At 43.2% G+C, this 10,327-nt stretch overlaps 1 long non-coding RNA gene across 1 annotated transcript; it reads left to right on the top strand.

The window, feature by feature from the left end:
- The first annotated feature begins 2,256 nt into the window (after nt 1–2,256).
- LOC131577618 (uncharacterized) lies at nt 2,257–6,228 on the top strand. Its single transcript, XR_009277256.1, has 11 exons — nt 2,257–3,417; nt 3,540–3,581; nt 3,670–3,820; nt 3,909–3,987; nt 4,065–4,166; nt 5,176–5,217; nt 5,310–5,342; nt 5,449–5,492; nt 5,575–5,625; nt 5,713–5,754; nt 5,862–6,228. It is a non-coding gene; the product is annotated as an uncharacterized LOC131577618 (long non-coding RNA).
- The last annotated feature ends 4,099 nt before the right edge of the window (nt 6,229–10,327 follow it).

Below are 10,327 nucleotides of genomic sequence, written 5' to 3'. Positions count from 1 at the left end.
GCAGTGCCCTGGCAGGGACAGATCCCCCTTTCTATCTGAAATCATCCCAAAAAACGTACTTGACAATGATTATCACCATCACAATGTGGAAGGCGATGAAGTAGAGCTTGGCAGGCTGAACTGTCACATTGGCAAATCCATTGGCAAAGAGTAGAGTGGGAGTTAAGGGAAAAGAGGGAAGGAAGAGCTGAGGGGGGAACCAGGAGCCCAACAAAACCCTCTGAGGGACCATCTCTGCTGCCCATCCATGTACAGGGCCACAGGAAGAGCATGGATCTGAGAACCACCATGGAAAGGCAAGCCTAGCACTCTAGTGTTTCAGGGACAGACTGTGCAGGGGAGGGAACTATCAGTGGGACTTTTCTCCACCTCACCCTACTGCTCCAAGGTGCAGCAGCCCCAGGGGTGACCAGTGAGAATGAGGCAGCTCCTGCCAGGGGCTGCTCTTACAGGGTTACCTGGGTGCACCTGTGCAGGGAGCTGCTACGTCAGAGGGGTCAATGGGAGCATCCCAAATGTCCCTCCAGGAACCAGGGCTGGAGCATCCAGCAGGGGCTGGGGAACAGATAGATGCACTTGGGCACAGAGCATTGCTCCCAGGAAATGCCAAGGGAAACGCCCTAGTGCCATGGGGCAGCACCTGAGCAGGTGGCGCAGCATGTGGAGTCCCAGGGGAAACATCCAGCTTTCCCCTTTCATCTTATCAGTCCTTCCCCAGCACCTCCAGAAAAAAAGGGTGGCTATGGGGCAAAAAGGGGTTTAAAGTGAGTGAAATGTCTTTCTATCCCTGCCCTGGCACTAGTCTTACACATCATAGCTAGTGCAGCACATACGTAACCTTAACGCTGCCAAAGAGTCCATTACCTTTCTTTTTTTCATCTATGACATATATATATACAGGTATATATATATTTATGTATATATAGCCTTAATTAGAGGCCCCCATGGGAGCTACACCATTTATATTGTTATTCTTCTCTTCTACTTTACTTGGTCACCTACAGGGTACTACCAAGCAACTACTGATGAACAATTATGCAAGTTGATAGGGAATTAGCCAATTCACCAGCCTATGCTGCCAAAATGAGCAGGTTTTTTCCCTACCTGCTGCACCTCCTTTTGGTGGATGCAGCTGTAGTGGAAAAGAAGGCTTCTGCAGAGCCCTCTGCTCACCTTGAATTTAAGTCAGAGGAGCCAAACAGCTGCAGCTCCTCTCAGTGCTTTTATACCTTGTGGGAATTGCCTCCACCTTTTTCTTGGGCATTGTGGGAACAAGAGGCCGGCCTGGCCAGGGGTATATTAACCCCAGCCCTGGGCACAAGGGATTTATTGCCTCTCTGGGTCAGGTGGGTTAAGAGCTCTCCTCTTATTTCAATGAAGGGGTTCTTTTAGGTTATCTCAGAGTTTTATCAGCAGCTGCTATTGCTATCTGAAATAACACAGGCTTTTAAAAACACCATGAAGAAAGCAGCATTGAGTGCAGGGAGTATTTAAGTTTATGATTTTGGGGTGGTAAGGTGCTTTTGTAACTTCTTTTTTTTTTGTTCTTGATTTTCTTCAGAGTATTGTAACTCCTTGGAATTCCAGACTGGGACAAGTATGAAACTTTAGAGCTTTTAGCAGATTCATTGTGCCACAAAAGGAACCTGCCCTGTGTTAGGGGTGACGTCTGAGGTGGAGACTTCCCATAGGTAAGGTGAGGATTGCAGCTGTGAGAAGGAGCATGTGTAGGGTACTGGGTTAGGAATTGCCAGGAGGGATTCTGAAGGTAGCACAGTGGGAAACTATATCCAGCTGGAGGTGTCTTAAGGCTTTTCCTCGAGCACAGCAGATGCATTTAAGTGTATCAAGGCACCTACTGTGCTCACAGAAATGCTACATAACTTTGTCTCTCACTTACCCAGGCGTACCTTGTAATGACAGCTGCAGCCTTTGCCTCAGGACAGAGACGCACACTGAGGACCTGGGCACACTTAGGGGATGGTGAGTAGCTGACTTGTGGGGATTTGGCTACTAAATTAATGGAATTAATTTGGTTTTCTTTGTTGTAGCTGACTGAGAAACTAACCAGTGATCACGGAGTGTTCTGAGACAGCCAAGGCAGACTCACTTTCCATGCACTGTGGATTTACATTGCTGCTCATCCAAAAGCTAAGCTGGGGGCCATGACTGGGAGATGGGATGATAGCAGGGTAGTGGATTCCTGGAAGAGTTAAAAATTATTCCTGGAAGAGTTAAAAATTAGTGCCGGGGGAAGGAACACCTTTGGAGGGACCTCTTGGGACAGCTATAAGGAGCAGCTCTACTTTTGATTGCAGCTGTAGGGTGTGTGGTGCAGAGCAGTTCCAGTGTGTGTTGTGTTGTCTGGTGTGTCTTCTGTGTCTTTGGCATCCCTTGGATCAGATCACTCTGGCTTTTTACCCTCAAGGGGCTTGTTGCAAGTGTTGGCTGTCACCTCTTGGTTCTCAAATACTTGTTTCTTGGCATAATGCCGATATCATTTGCTCTTTTACTGGCAAGCTTCGTTGTGTCTTGGAATTGCATCTTGGAAGTATTGAGCCAGACATCTTTTGAGGCCTTTTTCTTGGCTGTATTGTCATCCATCCTTTCCAGCCATGAGCTGTAATGTCCCAGGGCTTGTAAGGTTGTAAGGATATGTGAAGCATTCTGAATGTGGGATTGTCTCACAGCTGTCTTGATCATCATGACCAACAGTTCTTAGAACTATTACAATCTTTTCTTCTGCTCCTTAAACCCTCTTCCATCTACCATTGCCATACTCTTGGTCATCTCTTTTGGTCTTGTCTTGATCATTGCCATTTTTCTTCTCACTGAGAGCTTTTTTATCATCCTCGTGTCACACTGTTTGTTGTTTGAGTGTTTGTGTTTAGCCTGGAACTGCTCTGCCCTGGGGAATAGACTGGGTGGTAGGTGGAGTAGAAAGAAGACTTTGCAGGTGATCTTTTGCTGTGCTTAGCCACTTGAGCCACACCTTGGATGGAGCAACCATCAGGGTTTGGTGGAGCAGTACAGCAGCATCTCGAGTTTTGTAGTTGTTTGTCTCAATGCATGCTGTTGTTGGGTCCTAGGTGGTCTGCCTTGAGAAATGAGAGCTTAGGAAAGGTTAAGCTTTCCCTGTGTGTCTGGGTGGCTTTGACAAATGGTTCTTTGGGCTGGTGAGCCAGATGAGTACTGGCAAGTGAGATGAGCATTGATTCCAGTACAGAACTAGATGCTACTGGACTTGTTGTATTAGTGATGAGGCTATAAGCATCCTTTTTTGGGTGTTTTACAGGTGGTCTGCAGCATGCAAACTGCTCATCCAACATGACAGAGATGCTTGTGAGAAGCTGCCACAGTCAAGTGGCTTCAGATGGAAACTACTACGGCAAGGCGATGCCTTTGGACCCTGTGCTGGTACACACCTTTCTGTTTTGTTCTGCCCCTTCTCCCCTGGGAAGGTCAGTCATTGTTTGACTTTTCAGGGTTGGTGTAAACAGTGGCTATGTTACAGGCTTGCTCTTTATCTTTATTTTTAGGAAGTAAAGTGCGATATCAGCTGTCAAGGTCAAGTAAGCAAGGTGAGTAGTGACCAGTGGACAGAATGAGTTGTTATTACTTGGGTGCTAAATTCTGGTGCAACTCCAGGCATCCATTTGTGTGTTTTAGGCAGTCCACTTGTATTACAGGGCTGAACCCCCCTGCCAACCAGCTGATGGAGCCTCTTTGCTGCCCTTGAGCTGCTATTACGAGCCATCCAGAAGTATTATGGGATTCTGTGATGAAGCCTTTACCTTTTCCACTTGAAGGTGCCATCCAGGTAGTCTTTGGCAACAGCTGAGTATATGTGGGGAGAGTGAGGTTCCACTCAAGTTTCAGCTGTGTAACCTTGTCTCTTCTTAACCCAGATATACCGTGTGATGATGGCATCAGCCTCTGAGCACTGCTGGAGTGTGGGGCTGAGGACCCGGACATTCCTAGGAGATGGTGAGTAGCAGAATTGTTGGGTTTTGGCTGCTGTGCTGCTAAGTTCATGTGCTGATGTTTGGTTTTCTTTACTGTAGCTGACTGAGAGATAACAACCTGGTGATGGCAGGAACTTCCCAGCTGGTGAGGCAGCCTTCTTTTGTACCTGACATGAATTTGCATTGCCAGACACCTGAGAGGTAAGTTGAGGGCTACCCTCCTCGGAGGGGATGAAGGAGAGGTGCTGGGTTCAGACTTGTCAGGAGGGATTTTTGAATTAGCTGTAGAGATGGGGATATCCAAGAAAGGGCTCCTTAGACCACAGAAAAAATCTCACTTTTGATCATCACTGCTGGGCTGTGCAGGGCAGAGCAGTCCTGGTGTGTGTTGTGTCCTTTGTCTGTCATACATTGTGTGTCTTTTGGGCACTGCGTGTCACACATCTTCTGCCTTACCCCTTTGAGGGGATTATCTGAAATTCCAGGCATCATCATTAATGTCTCCAATCTCTGCATCCTTTGGCCTGGTGCCAATACCATTGGACCTTTGGCTTGTGAGCTTGGATGCACGTCAGAATTGCATCTCTCTTTAGAAGTATCCAGTTGGATGTCTTTTAATGTCTTGTTCTGAGCTGTATCAACAGCTGTGCACCACAAGGATCCATTGTAGGAGATTAGAGCTTAGGAGAGTGTGAAGACAGGTAGAGGATGCCAACAGTATGATCCTTGGGTTTTGCTGAGCAGCTCCTGGAATGAGTCATGCTGTTAGTGTCATCTTCTGCCAGGGCTCTTTTTTATGGTTGTTCTCCTCACTGTGAGTTTTCTCTCCTTGTTGCATCCTGTTGTTTGTCATCTCCTGTGTCATGGGTGTCTGTGTGTGTTTGGCCCGGAGCTGCTCTGCCCTGCTGCCTAGTCTGGGTGTAGGTGTAAAAGGACAAGTCCTAGGCCCCTGTAATTTGAGATTTGTAATGTAGGATGCAGTTGGACTCTAGGTGGTATCCTAGATTGACACAAGATGTCTGGAGCTGTTATCATGCAGCACCTTGACTTTTGTAGTAACTTTCTTTCAGAGCAGATGGATTTAACCTGTGGCAGAGTGCCCCACACCAGATGAGGGGGTTCCCATGGGAAGGTCAGTCACTGTTTATCTTTGCAGGGGCCGTGTAAATAATGCCCATGTTACAGCATTGTTCCTTGTCTTTATTTTCAGGAATTAATGCTGGATACTGGCAGTCAAGTTTGATGGAATGAGGTGAGTGGTGACCAGTGGACAGAACAAGTTCTTATGGCTTGGGTCCCAGATTCTGGTACACCAGCTCTAAGCTGTTGGTTTGTGCATTTCAGGTGGTCCACTTGCAAACACCCAGGGGAGGCCAGGTGGGTGCAAGCTTGATGTATAGGTGTGATGCATTTCAGTCAGAGAAGGGAGGCTGTGATTTCACAGTTTCTCAACATGTTTTCTTCATTCTTTGTTTCTCTGCAGGCCCTGCCACTGCCCTAGGCATGCCAAGGAATAGAGGCAGACAGGTGAGCTGGTGTTTAGGTGGGGTGAGTAATTAGTGAGTGGTCTGTGGCAGTGTGCTAAGCTGTGTACTTTTTTGTTTTGCAGGAATTCTCTGGGCCATCCATCCAGATCATCCAGATTAGATGAAGATTTGAGGTGAGCCTGAGGCAGTGGTGTGGAGAGGAGCCCCGGGGATTTGTCTTCTCAAGGGTGATAGTCATATTTTTGGTTTTGTTGTCTTAGGTATCTGTGAGCAGGTATAGAGGTGACATTTGGAAACAGCAGGTAAGTGATAAGCTTTGGCTATTACAAGGGAGAGGGGGGATGTGGATGGGATCTCTTTGGGCAGGTGTTGTCACACTCTGAATTTTCTCATTCTCTTTCTTTTGCAGCTGCCATGGGGAATGTATCAACATCCACAGTGCTGATGTGCTCTTTTCTGTCGAGGATGGATTTTGGCCACTTGTCTTCAGAGAGCTAAGTGTTCAGACTGGTGGTTGGGAGGAGGAAAACCTTTGGGAGTCAATTTGAAGTTAGTTTTGAGGGGAGGGCTCTTGTGGGACAGACCCTTTGGGACTAAAGGGGGAGGTTTTTTCCTCAGCGTCACCCAAGCCTTTATAGAGCTGTTCCAACCCATCTCTGTGTTGTCATGAGCTTTGTGTCATCAGCCTTTGAGTCTTGATGTCATCCTGGATCTTTTTGTCTGAGGAGCCCACCTTTGGGTCTGGCACGATGGCCACGGTCACCATTTTACCTGCTCATCAGGATTAAGTTGTGTTGTCATCTGATACAAATTAAGTGTTGATAGAATTAAGCAAAGTTAAATTTCACTATGTTTAAGTTTGAGTGTTTTTAACTTAAGTTATAACTTTGGTATTTTTTGATTTTAAGTTTTGTTACTTCCTTTTATCATAATTAATTTTTAACAGGTTTAAATTTAAATTGCTTTATGTTTTATTGAAAATATTTGTTTAAATTGCAAAGTATAGTTATTTTCCTAAAGAGATGAAGATGAACACCTGCTTGTGGACAGAAGTGAATGCAGTCTGTGACACCTTTGACTTCATCGAGAGTTCTATTGTTTGTTGTTATATTAGTATTGTTATATTGTTATATCGTTGATATATTGTTATTGCTATTGTTATAGCTTTCTTATTTTTCAGTGTTTCCAAAATTTTAAGAAGATGTACCATTGCTAAGGGTCAGCTGCCATGAGAGAAGCTTCAGATTAAACCAACTGCTGCATGGTTTAATTGGTCTGGTACCTAAGGCTTCTGGTCATTTGCTTTATACAAATGCTTTTTAAAAGTTTGCTGTGTTTTAAGCATCTTATAGCTGTTATTTTTAAACCCCTTGCTTTGAAAATGAGTTAGGAGACATCTTTCCAGATGAGGCCTAAGGCTCTGGCCAAGCCTTGACTTTACCTGGATAGAGAATTTACCAATAAACCCAGAAGTTTTCTGCATCAAAACAATATTCAAGTCAATTTGACTTGGCAATTAGTGAATTAATATAGCAGCTGGATTTTACAGTGGGCTTGGAAAATTGTTATCCGGACATGATTTTCCAATCTTCCATTGATTTATCAGCTGTGGCAGACTCTGGGATGAGAGTATATATTTAGTACATTTATCAACTCATATTACAAATTATCTAAATAAGTTTAATATCGCATAATATTAATTATGCATCTTCTTAATAAGTTTTTAATTTCTGTAAAAGTGTTATTTCCTGTGTGTGTATACATGTGCAAGTGTTTTAATTTAATGGTTTTTCATTGTCATAACAAAAAAACAAATACCTTACTTAATTAGATAAAAAAAAAAAGGGGGGGACCAAGGCTATGCCTCGGAAGTATAAAAACCTAATATATCTTAAATTTTTGGAAAAAGCATAAAGATCTTATATCTATTGCAAATAATTCTTAAACAGTCCTTTTTAAACAAGTCTTTTACAAAGCCAGTTCCATCAATTATCAGGTATTATTCTAACAGTACTCAAAGTTGAGAGAGAATTCTTAAGTTCTGATCAAAAGTTCAGAAGCAAGAAGATTAAAAGATCTATTTCAATTAATAATTTGGAGGAAAGTGTGTTTGTGTATTCACAGGTTGAAAGCAAAAGTAACTTCCTAGCAAAGAACGTGGAAACTCATCAGCTGCAGAGACAAGCAGACAGCCCAAAGAGCAGAAGAGCGAGCACGCTGATGTGAACTGTATCAAGACCACAGTTAACAGCAGAACAGCTTGGATCCAACATGCAAGAACAGTGAACTTTGGGTTTCATGTGAAACAGTGGGAAAGTCGATATTTTAAAGCCTCATTTGTTAAAGCATGGTGTGAACTGTGTCAAGATTCAGAATCTTGCACGAGAGATAAAGTTCTTGAATATGAAAGTGAATCAAGTATCACCCTTGAGCTATATAATTTTGTTGATCACTTTGTGATGCAATTTCACCTGCATCACTTCTTTTAGTTAACTCAAAAGAAAGTGTACCTTATCTCAAAAAATAGATTTTTGTATAATATCCAATTTTTCTGTGTTAAAACAGAATGAAGATAAGATAATGAATATTACTCCAAATCATGCTCTATACAAAGAGGCAACATCTTAGTGTAATCTTATATCTATCTTAGTTACACCTGATTGTGAAGAGTTTGACTTCTGAAATTTTAGATAGAGATTTATAATAACTCAGCTTTCAATTCAAGTAGCTTCAGCAGAAACTTTAGAGCAATTAGACAAATTAAGCTACTGGTCAAGTAAGCAACCTAGATCTATTCCTCTAGCTTTGGGTAGTTAGTTAACTAATGTTCAAAACTGGAGGTAGAGTGCTCTGTGTAACAGAGCAGCAGTTCTGTTGTTGGTGCATAAGGCATGAGTGAAGGAAAAATTAACCCTTCTTGAAAAGTAGTCAAAGAAAAGCTTTGGGTTGATTTTTTTTTTTTTTATTTTTTTTTTAAAGAGAGGGGCAGATGTTGGAGTCTGAAATACAGACTGTGTGCCCTTGCTTTTAATGTTTAGTTCTGGGATTCAAAGAAACACTGAATTTCATATAATATGAAATTCATGAGCATGTTTTCATAGTGATACATGAAAACAAATGATAAAGTTAGATAAGAAAAGTAGGTGTGTAGATTAGAAAGTTTCTTAAATCACTGGGTGAAAAAGTAGTTTAGAGAACAGGAGACAATATGGAGGATTTAGGGTGTTGTCCCTTGTCTTTCTTCTTTCTTCTTCATCTTCTTCTCCTGGAGGTTTTTGGGTAGTAGTTAGTAATTAGATAGAAAATGCCTCAGTGCATCACAGAGGTGATGGGTCATTGGGTCATTAAGAAAAATAATATACGTGTCTATTGTTAATTGGATAAAAATAGGTATAAAGATAAAAGAACTGCGTAGATCAGGGCCATTTTGTGTATCAGACATGAAGTGTGCCACAAGGCCTTGTTTGTACCATCAGAAGAAAGAAATGTACCAAATTGCAAAGATTAACCTTGTAACCAGCCTAGAGAGACCTGTTAAGTTCTGTAAGGATCCTTCAATAAACACGAGAAACAAGATTCCAATGAGCTCGAGAGTTTACTTCAAATAATTAAGAACTGAGATAAGTGGAACTCCCCACGAGGGAGGATCCCAGAAGAATTCAGCCCAGAGGAGGCTGGAGAATTAGAGAAGAACTGTATTCACAGAGAATTCAGCCCAGAGGAGGCTGGGAGACTATAGAGAGCTGTATCTACAGAGAATTGAGCCCAGAGAAGGCTGAGAGACTAAAGAAAAGATATGTCCACAGAGAATTGAGCCCAAAGGAGGCAAAGAAAAGAGAGACAGAGGTAACACTACTGTGCTTCTCAAGCATCCTCTTAACAGCTTCGGCACTGACTTCTTGTAAGGAGCTCTTGCCCCAGAGCCTTCTTTCCTTCGGCATCATCGGCCTCTGGCTCATCTTGCACTAGGAATCTTGGGTTCATGAGGTGAAAGTGCTGGGAAGTTTCAACTTGTGTTGATGGAATGGATCTTGTGTCTATGTTCTGTTGTTTGTGTCCGTTGTCTTCTGTGTCACAGGGCTTTGTTGTGTCTCTGTGTTTTGTCAGTGTGGTTCTGGGCAGTGTAGGTCTTTACTCGTGTACTTTCCCAGATCAGGCTTATTCTGGCATCTTTACATTCTTACTTCTTGAGACCAGAAGTACACAAAATGTTCTCATCCCTCTTCCGTCTCAGTTTTGGAAGTATCTGTTTTTCATGTGCCATTCCTCAGTGTGGTAGTTCTCTAGGTTCTGTTGCCTCAAAGCGTATCAGGCTCAATTATTTATCTTCTGGAGAGTTATCTCAAGTCCTCATGTCATCTTTGCTTATATTTGGTGCATTTATGCTTGGAGCTGCCCTGCCCTGGCATGTAGAGTTATGGCTGGGTTGAACAGTTATAAAACTATAAGCCTCTCTTGTCTGGGGGGTTTTGGGTAGAAGATTTATGGGCCTGGTGTGGGGATAACTCTAAGCTGTCAGCTATTTGTATCTCACCTCACGCTGTCTTGCAGGTCCTTGAGGCAGATTCCAATCCCTGCTGGCACTGATGCTACTGATTATCCCAGAACCTTCTGTTCCAGGTCAGGGAGCAGCAGTTGGAAGATGTTGAAGGGCTGCAGTCAGTGTGTAAGCTGAAGAAGGGGTGTCTGTGAGAGTGTGTGTCCATCTGTGGAAGTGTGTGTGTTGACACACTTGGGTGCGTGTTTTTTGCCTTTCACGTTTTCTCAATTCATTAAATTGAGAATAAAAAACCACTCACCTGCACACCTCTTCTCACCTCCCTGCAGCTGGGTTTGTTCTTCTCTATGTTCATGGCCCAGGTTGGGGTGCAGACT

This window comes from Poecile atricapillus, chromosome 3 (assembly GCF_030490865.1).
Source record: "Poecile atricapillus isolate bPoeAtr1 chromosome 3, bPoeAtr1.hap1, whole genome shotgun sequence".
Taxonomy (NCBI): Eukaryota; Metazoa; Chordata; class Aves; order Passeriformes; family Paridae; genus Poecile; species Poecile atricapillus.
Note: the sequence above shows the minus strand (reverse complement) of the source record. Positions and strands in the feature narration are given on the sequence as shown.